The 24,580-nt window shown below is 37.4% G+C and overlaps 1 pseudogene; it reads right to left on the bottom strand.

Annotated features, from left to right (window-relative positions):
• Positions 1 to 417: 417 nt before the first annotated feature.
• On the bottom strand, positions 418 to 2,039 carry LOC119523338 (annotated as a pseudogene).
• Between the last annotated feature and the right edge of the window lie 22,541 nt (positions 2,040 to 24,580).

Below are 24,580 nucleotides of genomic sequence, written 5' to 3'. Positions count from 1 at the left end.
TTCTGTTTTCTGTTTCTTCTTTCACACAGCCAAAAACAGCAACAAAAAAAGACCAAGCACTGAGAAGCAGTGGGGCATGGACTTGCTGGAAAGCAGGCAGGAGACCTGTGGCCCCATCTTGCTCAGCAGCTGCTTCTTCTCCACAGGCTGCTCTGGGTGGAGACTGCTAGATAATCAGGCTGCCTCGCTGGCACTCTCTCTCCTTGGGCCCCATCATAAAAAAAACACCCACAATTTCAAACCCAGCCACAGCCACCTCCTTGTGTTCCCATCTGCATCGCTACTGTTTTGTCTAGTTCATTATGCAAGGTGTCTCTTAGCCCACTGGAGGTATCAGAAATTCCAAATCTTCAAATCAGTTTCAATGTTTTCAGTATATATGTTGGGATTTTATAATGGTTCATGGCCAGAAAAGGTTCAGCATTTCCCACACACAGGCATTGGTGCATTTCCTGTTCTTGGCATCTCTGTACTTTGTTGGTCCAACTCACACAGCAACTTTAAAATGTTCAGTGCAGCCATATCATGGCAGGACTCCACATCCTTTCCAGTGCCATGGCTGATGAGAGGTGGTTGAGAGGAGCAATTGATAAGAGATGCGAACTCATTCTTGTTGCTTTTGGGGAAATCTTTTATTCAATCTGGAATCCCTGGACTCTGGAAAAATAGTCCAATTTCTCAGAGGGTCTCATGAGAGGTCTGCAGGGTACATGGCCTAAAGAGATGCTATTCTTTAAAATGGTCTCAGCTGTAGGTGAGGTGCCCCCATATAACAATTCATGGGCTATCATGGCAGTTACTGTGGCCTTAGCAGGATTCAGAGCTTCCCTGGAAAAATCTTTGGTGTGATGTCCTTGACTGACTCCTACAGCCTGGGCAACCTCAAGCACCATGGGAAGAATTCCAGCAGGCAACTGCTGATGACTAAGATAAGGCCTCCTAAACTCATCTTCTTTATTACTAGTTCCATTTTCATCCCCAGAGCCAGGTTCAAAAAACGTTACTTTTCTTCCATCCCCTGGTTTCTTTATTGGTGTCTTCTCTGATTTGAGTGCTGGTTTGGTGGGCTGAGACTGTGGGACTTTAAAACCAAGGATATGCAGCATATTCTAAGCTGCATTGCATTTGGCCACTTTCGTATTGGTGCCCATTCCTTCTGTGGTGTGGTTTCCAACCTTCACCTGCATCACAAACTCCCTGTGGTGAGGGAGGCTTCACTCTGTGAGGAGCACATACTCTGTTCGGCTCCTTCTCCTTTTTTCTTGCTGGATCTGGGCGAGTCGGCTAATGGGATTCACCCCATGGCCATATTCTGGGCTTTTCTGTAACTTGACTATAGAGGGTTTTGTTTTCTTTTTGATCCTGGGCTTTACTCACTCAACTGTTGGCCAGGGAGATAACTTCTTCAGCTCCTCAAGAACAGCTATGGCAGCATTATTCTTTGAAATCTTCTTGCTCTTCCCTTCACCTTCCCCTGTGAACCCCCCAACCAACACATTGGTCACAGAGCTCTTCAAATGGGGTGGGTCACTTTCCCAGGCAACCTCAAAATTCACAGGCAAGTTCCATTTAAGTGCAATCTCAAATACTTGACTTATTTCAGATTTATTGAGATTTTCTTCTTCAGATTCTCTTCCATTCACCATGGGAATGTGTAAAATATGGCTGAAGCTTGCATAATAGTATCCTCCAGAATGACCTCTCAATGCTTGTAGAATTGGAGTCCTCTCTAGCCTCTCAGGCAGTGGCTCATTCTGCAGAATCCTCAATGCTTTATCAGCAGCATGGTTCACAGCCTGTTTCATCCTTCCTTTCCCATTAAATTGCTGTCCTCCCACAGAAAGTTCAATTTGATAAAGTAAAGGTGGAACCAGAAATGGGTAAAAGTACCTCGGGGGATAAGCACTTCCTCTCATGTTGTAGTTGTAGGTGGACTGAACCTGAGAGTAAGGGTCAACAGGCTTGTACATTGGTTTTTTCCCAAGTTTCATGCACAGTTCATTTAGCTCTATCATAGGGGTTATGCTTTCTTACAGTGAGCTGGACATTGCTCACGCAAAAGCTTATGCTCGGGCTGAATCTTGTTGAAACAGGCTAACTCATTCACAAGATACATTGGGCTTTTCTCTTTTGGGTGTGCCATGTTAGAAGGAACTTAAAAAAGGTGCTCCAGGAACAAAGTTATTTTGGTTCAGTTCTGAGGTTATGTGGTTAAGAAATTCCTGGCTGCTGCCCCGAGCTTGTCCTCAGTCTGCAATCCTGGGTGGTGGCAGCGACGTTGAGAAGGGGAAGGAAGAAGGAAGAAGAGAGAGGAAGAAGGGACAGAGGGAGGGAAGAGGCAGAGTGACCATGGAGGGGGTGGGTGCCACCGGCCAGGAGGTGAGGAAAGTGGGAAACAAGCGAGACGTGGCAGCCACTGGTGCAAATGCTAAAGACTCCCTCAATTTTGAAGGAGAACTTTGCTGGATAAAGAATTCTTGGGTGGCAATTTTTCTCTTTCAGAACTATAAATATGTCATGCTACTGCCTTCTTGTCTCCATGGTAGTCATGGAGTAGTCAGTACTTAGTCTTATGTTGTTTCCCTTGCATGTGGTGAATTACTTCTCTCTTGCTGTTTTCAGAACTTTCTCCTTCTCTTCAGCATTTCACAGTCTGATCATAATATGTCTTGGAGTGGGTTTATTGGGATTTATTTTATTTGGAGTTCATTGGGCATCTTTTATTTGCATATTTATGTCATTTAGAAAGTTTGGGAAGTTTTCCCCAACAATGTCTTTGAATACTCTTAGACTTTACTCTCCTCTTCACCTTCTGGAGCACCAATGATTCTTATATTTGTGCATTTCATATTGTCCATCTTTTCCCTGCAATCCATTTCAGGTTTTTCATTTTTTTCATCATTCATTCTTTTGTGCTTTCACATTCCACCAGCCTGTCTTTGAGGCCAATAGTTCATTCCAATACATCTTCAATCTGCTGTTATGTGTCTCAAGAATATTTTTAATTTGATCAACAGTACATTTTATTTCCATAAGAGTATATTTTTTATATACACTTGCAAATTCTTCTTTATGCTGTTCTAGGGTATCCTTCATGTCCTTTATATATCCTGGCCCATGTCATTGATGTTTGCATGTAATTGTTTGATTAATTGCTCCAAATTCTTTCTCTTTTCTGGCTTTTTTATTTGGACACTTGGGTTATCCATCTCCTCTGGTTCCTTCATATGCTTTAAAATTTTCTGTTGTTTTTGGTTTCTTGGCATTTGGTTAGCTTGACAGGGTTCTTTTAGGATTTGCAGGATTATTTTAATATTTATCTATAATTTGGCAGAGCTACAGCTTTGTAGAGTGTACTTTCCATGTCCTACCCGTAGAAGGCCCTCTTGAGCCACCTCTTACTCTCAAGCCAGTTCTCCCCCAATACTGTCTATGTACTGAGAGGCTGTCCAAGCATTGTGGAAGTCCAATCAGAGCACTGGGCATTGAAAGCTTCCCCCTTCTGTGCTCTTCCACCTGCTCCAACTGCCAGTCCCTGGTACAGGGGCTCTGGGCTAGAGGTCTGTAAAGGGTTATCACTGGATCCAAGTGCTGAGGAGGGTGTCTTGGACATGGAAGGCTGCTCCCCTCCATGCTCTCCAGTCAGCCCCAAATTTCCACTCCCTGATGGCATTCTGGGCCAAACACTCACCAGTCTCAAACACAGTCTCTCAGTTTCTCCAAGCACACATGCACTGTAGGTGCAGAAGCCCCTGTCCATCTGGTGGAACCCTGGAACTGCTGTTCTGGAGCACTTTCTGTCTTTTATCTAGTGTTTTTCACAAAGGCAAGTTTTGCTCTGTCTCTCCTAATCCTCCATCTTCCAGATTTCCATATATTTTTATCTCTCAACTGAAATTTTTGAATCAGAAGAGCAATTTAGTTGTTCTTACTGGAAGTTTGATGACTGTTTCTCCTGCTGAAGGGTTATAGTTTCTAGGATTAGAGTGGAAAGAACCTGTTCTGTTTTTCTTCTCATTTATTATCTATAAGCAACTTGTTGACTTGTAGAGAATGCCAGGTTATCACCACATTTGGTTCCAGGCTCTCTGGAGTGGATAAATTCCCTTTTAAATGCATAGAGAAGAAAAGCAATGTTGACAGATCTAAGATAATCTAGAGTACAGATATAAAAGTAAAAGATCTAAGAGAATGTGTGTATTTGTATGGGTTGTTGAGAATAAGAGGAAGTGTTTTGTTTTGGTTCTTCTATACTCCAGATGGTAATCCCAGGGCCTCTCCCCAACCTTTGATTCCAAATTTTTTGGAAATTTTATGTCACTGTATAACATTTTTAAGTATTAACCAACATGTTTTGTTATTTTCTCAAATCTCCTTTTACCTTAAGGCCCTCTCCATTTCAAACTATACCTTGAAATTAATCTCTCAAAACATAGAGGTTATGGAAGAAATGCAAACAAGAAAATCAGTTTTCAAAGCCTGTTTTGGAAATAGTGGCAGAGAAACACCAAAGGAAATAAAAGATTATCTGAAATGGAGGAAGACAGAGAAAACATAAAGGATAAGCATGGCAGTGAATGTCTGGTTAGTACCTCTGGGAAGTGATCTGGTGAAATCCTCTCCTCAAGCTGTGTCCCTGGCATATGGTGGGGGAATAGAAATACATATACATTTGTGGACTTATGCTTAATAAGAATGGACTTATGCCTCACACTTCAACAGGAGCCCACAGGTGCAACATACCTTGAAAATTTCTCTGGTGGCTTTGTGGTTTTTCAGCAGTACTGTAGACATGCTGACATGGTGTGTCTAAGATGGAGGGCCTGAAACTGCTCCAGTGATTTCCTGATGCCCAAGAGAAGGATGGGTAAGTACACAAGTTTTTCCTGTTTCACATGGGTAGAAATCATGGTATGACAGACCTAAAGAAGTCAGGATTAGGAGGATACAGTGTGTCTTACATGGACCATTAACTGAATATTGTATGAGATTGAGCAGGTGTTAGCAGGAGTTTTTGACAAGGACCAAGAAATAAATTCCCTTTTCCCAACAATGTTATGACATTAGAAGAACAATTGAAGCTATGATGTAACCCTGGAGAGAATGGAGGGTATGAGGGGAAACCATAATTTGGCTGTGAATTGTATAGATTCATTGGTTTTAGTGAGAATCATCTAAGATGAAGTTTCTGACAACAGAGAATGGGGCCTCAATATAAAATTAAATTCTGTTTTAAGAAATAAAACGTTTGCATACCAGAGTTTGTTTTATGAATTTTATCCCAACTATATCACATTCTACTATTTGTGGAGAGGGGATATATGACAATGAAAGAAATGTGCTACATTTTCTTCTTCTAAGGAAAATAGGCATAGTATATTAATGGACATTGAATGCCCCTCAGAGGTTATGCTATATTGTGATCCAATATACCCTAATTCTTAGCAATGGACTTCCTCTTCAAAATGTGGCAGAATGTGACTCAGTGTTTTTAAGATATTTTATACTGATGTTTGCAAATTGAAATCAAACCTTTAAGAATATTTCTATGGTATAATTATATGCAGTTCTTATTTGTTATTTATATAACATTTAAATATTTTGTTTGCAAAATATTTAAATATTTGGTCTGCACAATTTGCATTTTCCAAAGTTTTAGCTAAGTGATTCCAAGTCCCTCTTACTGGCTTTTTCAGAGACCAGGTGATTATCCTTAGGAGCACCAAATGTTAAGTTGTGTGCTTTGGCACAGGTTGACCTAGGAATATAAACAATTATTTTATTTTTATCACATTTGGTTGTTATGTTTGTCTTGTAGCTTTGAACTTGATCAGTGCATTTCTTATAACATTTTTTTGTGCAATTAAAGAATCAATTAAATTTTTACTGTATAAGTTGGGGGGTAGGAGGAGGATATTTTTATATATATATTTTTGGTAAAATGTGATACCGCTATGACCAGTATGGTCTTACAACAAAATAGAAGACTGTCTCCTTTCTGAGTGATTCCTTTTTGAGAGAGAAATAAAGGTGAGATCAGGGACAGAGAATTTCCCAGTCAAAATTTAAATTTGGTGGCAGGTAGGTCTAAATATCTTTGTGGCCATAACTCAAATCCTGATCTTGTCCAGTAGTGAATATGATCTGGGAAAGTCAGTTTATATATAGTTTTTAAAAACAAAGCAATTAGTTCCATAATATGAAAAAAAAATGTGAAAAACAGAGGCTTTGGAGGGAATGAACATGGGATTGGGGAATGCCTGTATAATTTGCTAAGCAAGTTCTATTGTGTGTTCATAGTTTAAATCAAGAAATAAGATACAGTTTAAACAATTAATATAATTTCCTCATTCAAGCATGTATTCAGTTCCTTCAATGCATCTGTGCCATGCTAGGTATCAGGAATACCCAAATGATTTAGATGCTTTTACTGCCTGCTCTAAAATGAAAACTGACTCTTGATATTGTTAATTCTTCTAATTGTAGATATTACCTTAAGTTTAATATAAGGTTAAGGCATAAACACATAAACAAATACACATACAAGTTTTTCCTGATTCTACTTTATTTGTGCTTTCAAAAGGGAATAGACTCCAGGGAAATTTTGCAACCCAAGATTTCTTTTATGTTCTTAAAATATTTACTCCAAGTAAGTGGGTGATGGCAGAGTAGAGAGCTCAAGGACTCAGTCCTTCCACCAAAGCAACTATTAAATAGGCAGGAACTATCTGAAACAAATACTTTTTTACTCCAGAAGTCAGAGGAACACTGTACAGCATCCACTAAAGAGCAGAAGGAAAAGGCTGATAAATTACAGTAAAGAAGGGTAAATTATCCCATCTGAATGGTGGCTACGTGCACATATCCCATTCTTGCTGAAGGCTGACATGGAGTCCAGCCCATGGCTAGCTGCTGGTGACAGAAGGGACATAAAAATCCTCTTTCCCAAAAACATAGGTGAGCACTGCTGATCACTGATCATGGCTTTGAGTTAGTGAATTTGGATTGCTGTTGGTACAGTTCTGAGTGCAGCTATTGTTTCAACCCACCCTAGACAAAGACAGTGGTAACCATTGTTTCAACCCACCCTGGACAGGGACAGAGGTGGTGGAAGCATAAAGAATCTGCACTTACCCAGGGATGTAGAGAACAATTAGCTAAAGGGCTGTATTTTCTGGGCAGGTCAGGAAAGCTTAGATTTGGGGAGCCATCAGAGAAGATCTTGGTGCTATTCCTGATTTCCTCCGTGAGGAAATTTGAAGCCAGTCTATATCCCATTCATGGGTTCTTGGCCCTGCCAATGCTGGGAAAGACTGACTTTAGAAAGTCCACTCTGTTGGCACCTCCTCCCAGAATTTGCTTCCAGGCAAAAGCAGCTTGAGATAACAAAAGAAGTGTAGAAACTTATAGAGTCTGACAGTCTTGGACAAAGGCTTGCTGGCTTCAAACACATGGGAAAGGAAAGTCTGTATCCTAGGAAACACAGGGAAGATCCAAACTCCTGTAAACAGGGTGTGCTGATTTGGATCTGTTACGTAACCCAAAAAAGACTATGTTCTTTTAATCCAATTGGGGGCAGACCAATTGTGGGTGGGGCCTTTGATTAGTTTGTTTCCATGGAGATGTGACCCCTGCCCATTCTAGGTGGGTCTTAATCCCCTTGCTGGAGTCCTGTATGAAAGGATAAAAGGCATAGACATTTTGGAGAGAGCCCAGAGCTGAAAGGAGCTAAAGGAGGAAAATAAATGCCCAGAGATATTTTGCAGACAGCCATTGAAACCAGAACCATTAGAGAAATGCCAACAGATGCCACCATGTGCCTTCCCATGTAACAGAGGAACCACAGAGGCCATCAACCTTTCTGCAGAGAAAGTATTGTCCTGATGATGATTGATTTGGACATTTCTATGGCCTTAGAATTGTAAATTTGTAACCTAATATATCCCCATTGAAAAAGCCAACCAAATTGTGATATATTGCATTCTGGCAGCTTTAGCAAACCAAAATAGATTTTGGTAACAGAGAAGTAGAGTGCTGTGATTAGCAAATATCAAAAATGCTGTAACGACTTTATAAATGGATAAGAGGAAGAACCTGGAATATTTGTGATATTATTGATGATAGGAAAGGCCCAAATTGCTTTGAAGAGAGTGTTGGTAGAAATATGGATGCTACATGAACTTCCAATGAGGCCTTAGACAGAAATAATGGATGTGTCATCACCAACTGGAAGAAAGGTGATCCTTGTTTTAAAGTGGCAGAGAATTTGGCAAAATTGAGCACTGGTGCTGGGTGGAAGGGAAAATTTAAAAGCAGTGAGCTTGGATACTTAACTGAAGAGATTTCCAAATTAATTTGGAAAATACAGCCTGGCTTCTCCTTGCAGTTTATTGCAAAATGCAAGAAAGGGATAAGCTGAGGACAGAAGTCTTGTGTAAAAAGAAACCAGAAATTGATGGGTTGGAAAATTCTGGGCTTCCAGAAAGTGAGTCTTCAGAGGCTAGTGCCCCACATGAAGATTTAACCAAACATGGGACCAGTCAGCCATGTAAGGACCAGCCAGGCTTGGTGATGGAGTTATCCTGAAAGGATTAGTGGAAAATTCTATTGTTTGATGGTTTTGTTCCCTGTATGTTGCATGCTAAACCAAGAGTTATTTTGTGAGCTCTGTATAAATGGAACTGCTGCCAGTATGGACTAAAAAGGACAGAAAAGGGACAAACTGAAGGAAAAATGACTTCAAAGGCAGAACTAGGGTAGTCAAGGTCTGGAGACAAGACACTCCAGGCAAGGAAAGCAGGCCCATGCATGAACATGGAGAGGGTGAGTTTGCATCAGAGTTTCCAGAGGGTGGGCTTCTCCCTGTTTGTTCAGGGAAGTGTTGCTGCCCCAAGCCTCAAAAAGGGTGGATCACATTCCTCAAGGATTGGGAAGATCCTGGCCACCACTTAACTCCTTGTTGAAGGAACAGCCTGTGTCCTAGAGATGGCAGGAGTCTAGGTACTGCCCTGATGCTTTAGGAGGGTGGTGCTGAGAACAAGGTGGTCTCCAAAATGCTTGGATGTGTTGGAGCAATCAACCTAGTGTTTGAAGTGAACAGGGCTACAGCACAAGCCCTTGGAAAAAGTGGCATTGCCACTCTCTCAAGCCCTGAGGATAAAAAGGTCATTCTATAAATAACTCTCAGACATTGAAATTTAATGGATTTTTGTATGCAGCACTCCTCAGGGGCTTGGGATCTGCCCTGTGCCTCTGCAGATTTGTTTCAGGGCTCCTGGTTATGCATGGGGTACTAACTGCTGTGTGTTCCTCTACAGTCTGTGACCTCAGTGGGAGAGATTTGGGCTGATGCCTTTGGATACCTACCCAGCTGTGTGGGGTGAAGTGAGGGGTAGGGAAAGGACCAGCCACTCTGGGACCTGTTTCTTATCTGATATTTTTCTCTTTCTTCAATTCAGTATCTGTGGAGTCCTCCTCCAGTCTCTACCATCCTCCAGGTTGCTAAGCAAGTGGAATTTGTCCCTCCTTTGTATATTGGAAGCAGATAACGTATTCTACATTTCACAGGTTGACAGCAAGATGGGAATTTTGCCTTAGGAAAGACCACACCTGTAACTGATTTTGATGAAACTTTGTATTTAATATTGTTACTGAAATGGTTTAAGGCGTCTATGATATTGTAATGGAATGAACGTATTTTGCATATGGAAGGGACATGTTTTCTGGGGGTCCAGAGGGTGGAGTGTGCTGGTTTAGATATGTTATGCACCCCAGAAAAGATTATATTTTTTAATCAAATCATGTGGAGGCAGACCTATTGTGGGTAGGACCTATAGATTAGGTTGTTTCTATGGAGATGCGATCCTTCCTATTCAAGGTGATTCTTTATTCTCCTACTGGAATCCTTTATGAGAAGATAAAAGGCAGAGACATTTTAGAGAGAGCTCAGAGATAAGAGTGGTGAAGAGAGAAAAGGAAACAACCAGAGGCATTTTGAAGATAGCCATTGAAACAAGAACCAGTAGAAAGGTACCAGCAGATGTAACAATGTGCCTTCTTATTTGACACAGGAACTGCAGGTGCCATTAACCTTTCTTCTGAGAAGATATTGTCCTGTTGATGCCTTGATTTAGGTATTTCCATGGTCTTAGAACTGTGAACTTGTAACCTAATTAAACTCCATTGAAAAAGCAAACCTATTTCTGGTATATTGCATTCCAGATGTTTTAGCAAACTGAAACACAGGGGGATTCCAAAAGAAGTAAAAAGAAAAACCGAGCACAAGACAGAGACCCTGAAAGATGAGGAAAACTCTGCATACTGCATTCACCTTGGGCAGACATTCCTGATAGAAGGGCTGAAGCTCAAAAAAAAGACTGTCTCATCAGCAGGTGATTACAAAATCAATAAACAGTTATCACAGGGAATAAATCCAAGAGTTAACATTTAAAATATTTAAATGTGCAGTGTGAAATAATAGAGTACAAGACAAAGACACAGAAAATGACTGTCCATTCAAAGGAAGAGGACAAAAATCCAGAAAACACTGATGAAGACCAGAATGGGGACATACCAAACAAAGCATTTAAGAAAATGATCTTCAAAATGCTCAAGAATCAACATGGCAATGTAAGACACCACTGAAGAAACATTCCTGGAGATTCGGTGCAAATAAGGACAAATTCCACTTGCTTAGCAACCTGGAGGATGGTAGAGACTGGAGGAGGACTCCACAGATACTGAATTGAAGAAAGAGAAAAATATCAGATAAGAAACAGGTCCCAGAGTGGCTGGTCCTTTCCCTACCCCTCACTTCACCCCACACAGCTGGGTAGGTATCCAAAGGCATCAGCCCAAATCTCTCCCACTGAGGTCACAGACTGTAGAGGAACACACAGCAGTTAGTACCCCATGCATAACCAGGAGCCCTGAAACAAATCTGCAGAGGCACAGGGCAGATCCCAAGCCCCTGAGGAGTGCTGCATACAAAAGAGCCCACAGAAGGCAGGGGAGGGAGTGAGAATGTGGTGGCAAAGTGCTACACTCACATAATCCAGTTACTATCAGTGGGATTCCCCAAATGCAAAACTGACTTTACTGGAGTGACCCACCTTTCTGGATTAAACAAATATGATTCCCCAGGGCAGATTACCCTAGCAGGAAATAAATCTGAGGTATAAAAGCCTCACAGAGAATAAATGGAGGTGGGGGCTAAACAGAACTGCTGGAAGACTGGAGGAACCCAGAACTGAAAAGTGTAAGGAAAACGGGTAACTGAGTGAGGGAGAGAACTTAAACTAATCATAGGAACTTGGGAGAGAATTTTGAAAAACAAAATGAACAGATCAAGATTCCTGGGGAAGGGACAGAGAAAAGGAAACTTTCTCCTGGAAGTGAAACAATTACACAAATAATGCAATATCAAAATTGTAAGACATATCCAGAGAAAAATCAGATGAGTAAGAGCTGAGAAAATCTGATCAGTTAAACCAAGGCTATCCTAAACATCCAGAATAAGTTTGACCAAGCATCAAAGAAGAACCTGAACACAAAGCCAAGCAATAATAAAACCCTAGACAAAAGGGAGAAAGTGAACTTCAGAGTTAAGTCATCAAGATAATCAGATGTTTAGACATCAGCAAAAAAATGAAAAGACATACTAAGAAACAGAAAGATATGACCCAGTAAAGGGAATGAATTAAAATTTCAGAGGGGACACAGAATTTGGAGCAACTAAACAAAGAAATTCAAACAAATCCTCTAAATCAATTCAAGAAGATGAAGGAAATATGCATAGAGATAAAGGATAATAAGGAGACAATGTACGAACAAAAAAGAACTTGAAAGTATAAAAAGAAACATAACAGAAATGATCAGACCAAAAGGCAAAATAGTAGAGATTAAAAATACACTAGAGACATACAAAGGCAGATTTGAACAGGTAGAAGAATGAATCAGCAAACTAAAGACAGGAAACTTGAAATCATACAATGAGAGAACATATAGAGAAAAGAATAGAAAAATTCGAGCAATGTCTCAGAGCTTAGTGCAAGAAGTGCACAAACATACATGTCATGGATATCCCAGAAGAAGAGAAAGGGAAATGGAAAGAAGCATTATTTGAGGAAATAAGGGTGGAAAACTTTTCAACTCTTATGAGAGACATAAATATAAATGTGCAAAAAAGCAACATTCTCCAAACAAAAGAAATCCTAATAGACATACTCTGAGACAAATACTAATAAGAACATTAAATGCCAAAGATAAAGAGATAATTCTGAAAACAGCAAGAGAAAAGCAATTCATCACATACAAGGGATCTTCAGTAAGACTAAGTTCTGATTTCCCTTCAGAAACCATTGAGGAGACAAAGCAGTAGTATGATATATTTAATGTATTGAAAGAGAAAAACTGCCAGTAAAATGTTTTATTTTTTTATCCAGCAAAACTGTCCTTCCAGAGTGAGGGGGAGACTAAAATTTTCATAGATCAAACATAACTGAGAGAGTTTGTCAACAAAGGCCTGCCTTACAAGAATTAGTAAAGGGGGTTCTTCAGGCTGAAAGCAAAAGGCAGGAGAGTGACATGGAGTAGTGTGAAGGAATTAATATTCAGAGAATGTGTATGCAATAGAAGCTAAGTTGGTATCTTTTCAAATTAGTAAGTTATCGGTGCAGGTTGTACAATATAAACCCCCAGGGTAACCAAAAAAAGTATTTGAAAAATATACAGAAGAGGAAATGAGAAATGGTTCAGTCAGGTACATCACAAAAGGGCAACTATACAGAAAAGGAGGTTGAAATAAAGGAAAAGTGGGACAAAAAAGATACATATAAAAAGCAAAGGACAAAATAGCTGAACAAAGGGCTGCCTTTAGAGTAATAACACTGAATGTTAATGGATTAAACTCCTCAGTCAAAAGTCACAGATAGGCAGAATGGATAAAAAAGCATGATTCAACTCTGTTGTTTACAAGAGACTCAACTTTGACCCAAAGGCACAAATGGGTTGAAAGGGAAAGTTTAGAAAATGATATTCCATGCAAATAATAACCAAAAAGAGCTGGGTAGCTATACTAATATTGGGCAAAATAGACTTTAAGTCAAAAGTTGTTACCAGATACAAGGAAAGATACTATATATTAATAAAAGGGCAATACATCAAGAAGAAATAACAATCACAAACATTTATGTACAGAACTACATGATGCAAAATACACTAGGCAAATCCTGGCAAACAATAGCACTGAAGGGAGAATTAGACACATCTATAATAGTAGTTGAAGACTTCAATATACCACTCTCACTAATAGAACTCTAGATAGAAGATTAATAAGGAAACAGAAAACTTGAATAATATGATAATTGTACTAGTCTAACAGACATATACAGAACATTGCATTTCAAAATGGAAGGACATATATTCTTCTCAAGTGCATATGGATCATTCTCCAAGACAGAACACATGTTGGGTGACAAGACAATTCTCAATAAATTTAAAAAGATTAACATTATACAAAGCATCTTCTCTGACCATAAAGAAATGAAACTGCATATCAATAACAGACAAGAGAACTGTAAAATCCACAAATATATGGAAGTAAAATAACATACTCTTAAAAAATCAGTGGGTCAAAGGAATTTTAAGGGAAGTCAGTAAATATCTTGAAATGAATGACAATGAGGACACAACATAGCAAAACTTATGGAATGCAGTAAAGGTAATCCTGAGGAGGAAATTTATAGCCCTAAACACACATTGAAAATGAAGAAAGACCTAAAATCAAATGCCTAATTGCAACCTGGATGAAAAAGAAAAAGAACTGCAAGTTAATCCCAAAGCATGAAAGAGGAAAGAAATAACAATTATTAGAGCAGAAATACATGACATTAAGAATAAAAATCAATAGAGAGAATTAAGGAAACGCAAAGTTGGTTCTTTGAAAGCATCAATAAATTTAAAACCCATAGCTAGACTGACAAAGGAAAAATGATAAGACACAAGTAAATAAATCAGAAATGGGAGGGGAGACATTACTGCTGATACCATAGAAATAGAAATAAAAAGGATGCTATGAACAATTGTAGGTTAACAAATTAGATAACCTAGATAAAATGGACAAATTCCTGGGAGCACAAGAAAAACCCACACTGATTCTAATAGACATAGAAGACTTCAGCAGACCAATTAAAAGCAAACAGATTGAATCAATCATCAAAAACATACTAACAAAGAAAAACCCAGAACCAGATGACTTCATAGGTGAATTGGTGAATTCTACCAATTATTCCAAGAAGAAATAATAGGAATCCATCTCAAACCCTTCCAGAGTAATGATACAGTAGGGAACACTACCTAACTCATTCTATGAGAACAGCATAACACTAACACCAAAGCCAGATAATGGTACTACAATAAAATAAAATTACAGAACAATTTTTCTTATGAAAATAGATGCATAAATCCCCCCCCCCAAAATACTTGCAAATTGAGTCCAACAACACATCAAAATATGCACCATGATCAAGAAGGTTTTATCCCATGCATGCAAGAGTGGTTCATCATATGAAAATCAATTAATGTAATACACCATGTTAACAAATCAAATGGAAATACCACATGATCATCTTGATTGATGCAAACAAGGCATTTGACAACTCCAAGATCCCTCTTGATCAAAACATTTTGAAGAAATGAATGGAAAGAATCTTCCTCAATGTGATTAAAGGCATATATGAAAAACTCCCAGCTGACAATGTATTCAATGGTGAAAAACTGAAAGCTTTCCCTCTAAAATCTAGAACTAGACAAGGATGCCTACTATCACCACTGTTATTCAACATTGTGATAAAAGTTCTAGCAAGAGAAGTTAGGCAAGAAAAAGAAATAATAAGCATCCAAATTGAAAAGGAAGAATTAAAATTTTCATTATTTGTAGATGACGTGATCCTTTATATAGCAAGATCTGAAAAATCAACAACTAAACTACTAGAGCTAATAAAAGAATCCAGCAAGATAGTGGGATACAAGATCAATAGGCAAAATTCAGTAGCGTTTTTGTACACTAGTAATGAGCAATCCAAGGAGGAAATCAAGAAAATTCTGTTTACAATAGCAGCTAAAAGAATCACATACATAGGCATAAATTTAACCAATGATGTAAGGGACATCTACACAGAAATCTACAAAACATTGATTAAAGAAAACATATAATACCTAAATAAATAGAAGGATAGTCAATGTTCATGGATTGGCAGATAATGTATCATTAAGATTTCAATTCTACCCCAATTGATTTATAGATTTATTGCAATCCCAATCAAAATAACAACAACCTACTCTGCAGAAATGGAAAAGCCAGTTATCAAAATTTTTTGGAAGAGTAAAGGGCCTCAAATAGCATAAAACATCTTGAAAAAGAAGAATGAAGTTAGAGGACTCACACTTCCTGATTTTAAACCATATTGCAAAGCTACAGTGGTCAAAATGGCTTGATTCTGGCTTAAAGATAGATGTACCAAATCATGGAGTCAAATTGAGAGTTCAGAAATAGACCCTCACATCTATGGCCAATTGATATTTGACAAGGCTGCCAAGTCCACCCAACTGGGACAGAATATTCTCTTCAAAAAATTGTGCTGGAAGAAATGGATACCCATATTCAAAAGAATGAAAGAGGACCCCTATCTCACATTTTACACAAAACTTAACTGAAAATGGATTAAAAGCCTACATATAAGAACCAGGACCATAAAACTCCTAGAAGAAAATGTAAGGAACATCTTCAAGATTTTGTGGTTGTCAATGATTTCTTAGAGTTGACACCCAAAAACAACAGCAAAAAATAGAATTGTCACATGATTTGGCAATCCTGCTGCTAGTTATATACCCAGAAGAACAGAAAGCAGGGATGCAAAGAGATATTTACACAACAGTGTTCATAGCAGTATTATTCACAGTCACCAAAAGTTGGAAATGATCCAAGTGTACATCAACTGATGAATGGATAAGCAAAATGTGGTATATGCATTCAATGGAATATTACTCAGCAGTAAGAAGGAATGAAGTCCTGATGTGTGTGACAACATGGATGAACCTGGAGGGCATTATGTTGAATGAAACAAGGTAGAAACAAAAGGACAAAATTGTATGATCTCACTAATATGAACTAAGTATAATGATCAAACATGTAAAGTAGAATCTAGAATATATGTTACCGGGAGGTAGACTGGGAATAGGGAATGCAGAGCTGATGCTTAATCTGGGCAGAATTTCTATTTATGTTGATTGCAAATGTTTGGAAATAGAGGTTATGGTAAGTACATCATTGTGAATATAACTAGGAGTAGTAAATTATGTGTGAATATGGAATGAAAGGGTAGTTTTAAGTCATGTATCCTACTATAGGGAAAGTTAGAAGATAAATTATGGGACTGTATAACAGTGAACCATGTGCTGGACAATATCTGTAGTGAATTGTACAAATATAAGAATGCTCTTTCATGAAGTATAACAAATGTATATCACTATTACAAGGTATTACTAAGAGATTGGTATATGGAATAAAATACATCTAATGCAAACTATAGACAAGAATTAGCATAGTATTTTTGTATAATTTAATTATAAATAAATATATGGAGATAGAATTGCATTGTTAATTAGGGAAGACTGGGGAAGGATAGAGGGATCAAGAGGAGACTGCTAAGGGGTATGGGGGTTATCTTTTTTGAGCAATAAAAATATTCTTGAATTTATTGTGATGTTGAGTGCACAACTCTGATTATGCAAAAGGTCATAGAATGTACATCTTGTATGGTTTATATGGTATGTGAAATATGTATATATGTATGTGAAGAAATGTATGCCAAGAAATTAGACAACCAAGATGAAATGGACAAATTTGTAGAAACACACAAACAGCCTACACTGACTCTGGAGGAAATAGAATACCTCAACAGACCAATTACAAGTAAAGAGACTGAATCAGCCATCAGAAACCTTTCAACATTGAAAAGTCCGGGACCAGAGGTCTTCATAGGTGAATTCAACCAATCATTCCATGAGTAATTACTACCAATCCTGCTCAAACACTTCCATAAAACTGAACAGGAGGAAACACTACTTAATTCATTCTGTGAGGTCAGAATGTACATAAAAAAATTCTGAACAGTAGCCTTCAGGGAAATGCAAATCAAAACCACAGTGAGATACAGTTTTACAGCCATTAGAAGGGCTGCTATTAGGAAAAACAGAAAATAGTATTAGAAAGGATGCAAGGAAATAGTAACACTCACTCACTGTGGTGATGTAAAATGGTGTAGCCACTGTAAAAGACAGTTTGGCTCTTCCTCAGAAAGCTAAGAATAGAACTACAATATGACCCAGAAATCTCACTACTACATATGTATCCAAAATATCTGAAAGCAGGGACTCAAAGAGATACTTGTACACCAATGTTCATAGAAACATTATTCACAATTGCCAAATGATGGAAGAAACCCATGTGTCAATCAACAGATGAATGTATAAATAAAATGTGGTGTATACATAAAATTGAATATTATTCAGCCTTAAAAGAAATGAAGTCCTGATAACATGTGACAACATGGATGAACCTTGAAGACATCATGTTGAGTGAAATAGGCCAGACACAAAAGGGCAATTATTGTATGATCTCACTGATTTGAAGTAATTAGAATAAGCAAACTCATGAAGTTAGAGTCTAGAATATAGGTTACCATGGGATTGGGTGGGGATAGGGAATGTGAAGTTAAGGCTTGATATGTACAGGGTTCTCAGTTGGAATGATGGAAATGTTTAGGTAATGGATGGTGGTGTTGGTATCACAATACTGTGAACACAATTAACAGCAATGAGAATATATGTGTGAATGTGATTAAAAGGGGGAAATGTTCGATTGTATATATGGAAACAGAATAAATTTTTCTTTGTAAAAATCCATGGAACTTCACTACACAAACACGGAATCCAAAGTTAAACAATGGACATTAATAGTACAATTATAAAAATGTGTTTCATGCCACTGCAAGTTGTTTGTGATGGGGTGGTGTATGGAAAGCCTGTATTTTGTGCATGATTGTTCCATAAATCCACAACTTTCCTAATAAAACAAAAGTTTGTTCCATGCATTCACAAGCAACTATAACAGAATATTTATGTGAATTTTGGTTAAAGAACCACAAATGTTAGAACTGACCCTCAACATTTCAAATTTATATGTCCTCTTACCCACTTTACTGATAATTAGTGAAATCATATTCTAAAGCATCTCCAAGCATCTGGGTCTTTGTCTGCTCTAAGCATCTCCTCATAATATCTCTGCCTTTTATCCTCTCATAGAGGACACCAGTAACCTAATTTAGATACATATTGAATGAGAGAGGTCACATCTCCAGGGAAACAATCTAATCAAAAGGTCCCAGCCACAATTGGTGGGTCACATCTCTGTGGAAACAATCTAATCAAAAGATCCCACCCATAAGAGGTCTGCCCCACAAGATTGCACCAAAGAACATGTTTTTTTATAGGGTACACAACATATTCAACCTGGCACACAGCATATGCATTTAAATGTTTGTTTAATCTCATATCCTATGTGTAGAGTTATACCCTGTGAGTATTTGAATAAGGACCAAACAGATACCAATCCCTTCAAATTTATCAAGGCTTTTGTGAATAAACTCTTCCACATAGTAACAGAAATGCATAATCTAGAGAGCAGTTACAGTGTTGTAGAGTATTTTAATCTGTTTTTAATTCTCTATTTCATAGATTGTTTCAGAGGATGTGTAAGCTACAGAGATGTTATGTGAGAAAATGAAGCTCCAAAATATTGGTCACATCTTGAAAAATTCCACTGTCTTGATTCAGGAGAGTTGTAGTGGTGACCAGAACTAAAATAAAGGCAGATTAGAGGTATTTTGGAAATAAACTGCCTTTGCTGTGTCCTTCTCCTCTTTCTGACCACTGAATATTAGAGTATCACAGTGCTCAGTGTTTGCATCCCCCTTGTATCTACAATCTTTCTCTGGGTGCTCTCAGTCATCTTATAACCACCAGTACTATATATACCCCTAAGTTTCTCAAATCTCTCTACATATCCCTGACCTCTCGATGGAATTCTAGATTTATATTTCTTCTGCTTACTTGTCATCTCTACTTGGATGTCTCATGGGCATCTCAAATTTAGCTTTACACACTACCTCCACTCACCTTTCTGTTTCATAGCTCAGTAAATGACACTACAATATGGTGTTTCAAACCAGAACACTTAGAGACATCCTTAATATTTTCCTTTCCATTTCTTCCATGTATAATCTATCAGTAAATCCTGATGTTTACAATTTGTAAATATATTTATAATTTCTAAATACATATCTCACATATCTATTTCTCTTCATTTCCACTGTCTGTAGTAGAGTTTATGTTACCACTGTCAGAATAAATGGAGTAAAATACAATAATCATTAATCAGTATAGTAGGCTTATTTAAAGAGAAACTTCTCAAGCAGGGAGATATCAAACCAAAGTAAAATTTTCAAATACTTAGTAAGTTACATTGTATTATAAAGACAATTAGGAGATTTCCAAAGAGAAGTTTACAATCACACATTGACAGTTAAGTTGTTTATTACAAAAGAGGTTCTTACAAAGTGAGGAATGATCTTAGATTCATTATTAGAGCATAGTTGTCTATTTCTGAATGGTTATCACTACTGGACTGAAACCAGCTTATATTTAACTGTTGTTTAAACTTCAACTTTTACAGGGTATGATCTGTTTTTTTCATAAAGCACCCAACTTTATTTTTGACTCTTGAGAAAGTCTGTCACTTTTCAGAAAATGGGCACTCCTGGCAATGCCAATGTAGGCAGCAATTTATTTTATTTAGACCATCATTTCTCCCAGGGGGGGCACTGCTAAAGGCTCCTTCTTCACATTTCTTCTCTTTCCCCCTGCAATTATTTCTACATATGGAAGTCAGAGTGATCTTTTAAAATATAAAATTGTATTGTATTACACTGTTGATTAAAACCTTCTCACATTTTTTCTCACTCATAGGCTAAAATCCAATTTCCCATGGTTTACAAGACCTTAAATACTCTTTCCCTGACTACTTCTCAAATTCAACAGGGGCCTTTCTCCCCCTTGCTCATTATCCTCCAGTCGTACAGCCCCTTTTCTGTTCATTGAACATGACATGCTCTTCCCTATTTTGGGGCTTTCATACATGGTTGCCCTTACATCTAGAATATGCTGCCCCATCTTGCTTGCATGGTTGGTTCATTATTTGTCAAGACTCACTTTAAATGTTAAATCCTTAGAAAGACATTCCCTGGTAACATATCTAACATAGGCCTGCATTATATCCCATCATCTATCTCTATTCATTTCCTTCACAGAAATTAATTTTAATTATATAATTATTAGCTTATTTCTTTTCTGTCATTCCTACCAGAATGTAAATGCATAAACTTAGACACCATATTTGTTTTATTCACAAATCTATATCTGCAACCTAGTAGGTTCTTAATAACTATAAACAAATAAATGAATGAATACAAATAGAACCAGGACAAGAATTTAATCCAGTAATCTTTCCATCTCATTATATTTGAGTGCTCTGAGAAAATTTGAATAACATCAACTATATTTAGTTTTTAATCTCTGGGGAGTAATGTGTCTAATTTAGTGGTAAATATGTAAACAGTGCTACTTGAATATATTTAATACTTAAAGGTCATGTAAATCCATTTCCTAATGACAAAAAATAGCTGTCTCAGATACATTATTGAAATTAAAAAAAAAAAAACTTTGTAAGACATAAAAAAAAAATACTTCAGGGTTACTTCCCTTAAAAAAAAAAACTTCCAAAGGTAAGCTGATCTTGGATTTGAAGATTTTCTCAAGTGAGAGTGTTTCTCAGATTTTATGTTGTTATCAAAATTTACATAAAGTCTTATTTGTTTTAATTTCATGCTTCAAAATAAGAAAGGTTTAAAGCTCTTTTCAAAATGAGTTATAAACCAAGAACAATGTCTGAAATTTGACAGAAGTTTTTAAAATGATCGTTTTGGTAACTGACAACATAACTTTGTTTTTTATACAATTAATTTTGCAGAAATTCAAAGTTTTGTCACCTGAAATTTTTTTATTCATTTATCCAATGAATATTTTTGAGTTGCTATTATCTGTTACTGTGCTATGTTCTAGGGATACAGATATCACAAAGGTATATGTTAAAAACAATCATGGTAGTTCCCATAATGTTCTGTTGACTAATAGTTGTTTAATCTCACCATCTTCAGAAGAAATTGAAATGCTCAATTGCAGTTTGAGGGCATCCCATGATGTTCCCAAAATTCAAATCACATGGACAATATATTCCCATATGATTGCTGCAATAGAAACATTTAAATTGGGCTTCAAATTGCACCTCTGTAATCTGTATTTCTATTAAAATTCTTATAGCTCACAAATTGGGCATTACTTAATTTCTTACCTATAAACACTGATACCAGATAACTGTGATATAATAAGGTGCTTTGGTAATCCTTGGAATATTTATTGAATCCAATATAAATAAAATTACTTGCTATTGGTCCATTTAAGGAATTATAAAAGTCCTAGAACACTATTCTCTATGAACCATGATTTCAGTGATACTTGTATGTTTTTTATATTTTGCATCTATATTCTTTAGAAGCCAGTCTTTCACAATTGAAATTTTGTAATATCTTGATTATTCCATATCAAACATTTGATATAGGCACCAAGATTGGACGAGGGTGGCAGTGATGAATATTTTCAACCACTTATATATTATTCTAGCTATAAAATAAATTTAAAAAAATAGTTACCTTCTGCCAAATTTGGAAATTTTTTCAGCCATTGTTTCTTTGAATACTTTTCTACACTAATCCTCTTTATCCTCTCCTTCTGGGACTCCAATGATAAGCATGTTAACTTTTTTATTATTGTCTCAAAGGTCCTTGAGTTCTTGTTTTTTTTTTTTTTAATTCAGTATTTTCTCCCTGTTGTTTAGATTTGGTAATGTATATTTATATTTATCTATCTTTATTTATATTTATATGTATTTATATTTATTTATATTTATCTATCTTCCAGTTCACTGGCACTTTCCTCTGTCATCTCCATTCTGCTATTGAGCCCACTATTGTTCTTTTTTAATTCAGTTGTTGTATAAGTTCTAAAATTTACATTTAGTTTTCCTGTGTATCTCTATTTCTTTACTGAGGCATTCTGTTTTTTTTCATTTGTTTCAAGCATGTACATATATGCTCACTGAAGAAATTTTAGTATGACTGGTTTAAAATCCCTGTTAGACAATTCCAACATCTCCGTCATCTTCATGTTGGCATCTGTTTTTTGCTCTTTCTCATTCAAGTTGAGCTTTTCCTCGTTCTTGGTATGATGAGTGATTTTCAAATGAAATCTGAACATTTGGGGTATTATGTTATGAGACTCTAGACCTTATTTAATCTTCAATTTTAGCAGAATTCCTCTGACACCAAACTGGCAGGTTAAGCAAGTGCTTTCCCATTACTGTCAGGTGAGAATGAAAATCTGGGCTCCCTATTGGGCCACTTTTTCTTGGGGTGGGGGTTAATTTTTTAAGCTGTTTTATTCATACACCATACAATCCATCTGAAATGCTCAATCCATGGCTTATGGTATAATCACATAGTTATGCATTCACCACTATGGTCAATATTACCATTTCTTCTGGAAAACAAAAGAAAATCCCATATGCCTCCCTTATATCCCATAATATTGCCATTTAGTTTTGGCATAATGCCTTTGTTACAATTAATGAAAGAATTTAAATGTTAATGTTAATGTAACTATAGACCTTGGTTTACATTAATTGTATTTTTCTCATATAACACCCTATTATTAACAACTTATTATAGTGATGTAAGCTTGTCCTAGTTCATGTAAGAACTCTCTTATATTTATACAATTAACCACCATCGTTGCCGATTCTGAGTTTCACTAAGTTCTGCAACCTCAGTTTTCATCCTCTAGCTTTCCTTCTTGTGACATACATGACTTTGGCCTTCCTCTTTCAACCATGTACTCTGCTTTGTTAATTACACTTACAATATTGTGCTGTCATCATACAGTATTGTGCTATTCATTTCTGAACCTTTACAATGAACTTTATTGAACATTCTGTAATCCTTAAGCATCAATTGTCCTCTGGGTCACATCTGACACCAGGTTGTGTGTTATTGGGTGGGGTGCCTTGTTACTGCTGGGCAGGATTGGGATTTCAGTCTTCCCCCTAGTTCCCTGCTGACATCAACCTGACTAAGATGGGGAGGGATTCCTCATTACCACTCACCTCTACTGATACAGTGGGACAGGCTATTGGGGTTCTTTCTTATGGCTGAATGGTGAAAAAATTTTCAACTTTCTGTTCTCCCTCCTTTGACACCTGTGGAGAAGGGAAGGGACATTTCATTACTGCAGAGTGGAGGTTGGTGTCCAGTGTCCCCATTTGTCCTCCACTGACCCCATAGGGGCAGGGCTTGTTATCACTGAACAAGGATGAAGGCCCTGGATTTCCACATCCTTCTCTCACCAGTTGGGATGCAAGAAGAGGGAAGCCGTTGTACAACCTGTAGATGATGGAAGTCAAGGCTTCCTATTCAGACTTTGTTGATGAGGGCAGGGGTGGGGTTGTGCTTTTACCTGTGGCATTTAGCTGAAGGAACCTGTATTATCTGAAAGTTTTCAGCCTTGCTAGGCTCCTTCTTTCTTTGGCCTTTGGAAAGTAAGATCTGGTTTTTCTTGGGGCAATTCTTGTTTATTCCTCTGCCGGTTTGAAGCTGTTATGCACCCCAGAAAATTTTTAATCCCTCCATGTTCATGCAGATCTGTTGTGGGTGGGACCTTTTGATTAGGTTGTTTCAATTGAGATGTGACCCGGCCCATTCAAGGTGGGCCTTAATCCTTTACTGGAGTCCTTTGTGATAGGTAGAGACATTTGGAGAGAACCAAGAGAGACAAATATCCTGGAGAAGCAAGAAAGGAGCCACAGAAACTGAAAGAGCCAGAAGCTGAAAGCAACAAAACTCAGAGGTGAGGGACCAGCAGATGCCAGCCATGTGCCTTGCTCTCTGATAGAAGAACGCTGAATGCTATGTCTTTCTTCAGAGAAGCCATCTTCTTGTTGATGCCTTAATTTGGACATTTTCATAGCCATGGAATTGTAACTTGTAACATAATAAATCCCCATTGTTATAAGCCAACCCATTTCTGGTATACTGAATTTGTCAGCTTTAGCAATTTAACAATTCTCAATGTTTTTTTGTTTGTTTGTTTGTTTTTTGTTTTTCTTTTTCCAGATTGCCAGCTTCACTAGAACCCAGTCCAGGTTATATAACCCATAAAGAAAATCAAGGGGATTCACCATCACATATTGTTCCTAAGTTTCCAAAGTCTCTAGCCAGATTGCCTTCTTTTAACATTTCAGAGCTCTCTTATGTTTGCTTTATATGTAATACCAGGGTTTTTAGCTGTACTTAGC

Source organism: Choloepus didactylus, chromosome X, assembly GCF_015220235.1.
Source record: "Choloepus didactylus isolate mChoDid1 chromosome X, mChoDid1.pri, whole genome shotgun sequence".
NCBI lineage: Eukaryota > Metazoa > Chordata > Mammalia > Pilosa > Megalonychidae > Choloepus > Choloepus didactylus.
Note: the sequence above shows the minus strand (reverse complement) of the source record. Positions and strands in the feature narration are given on the sequence as shown.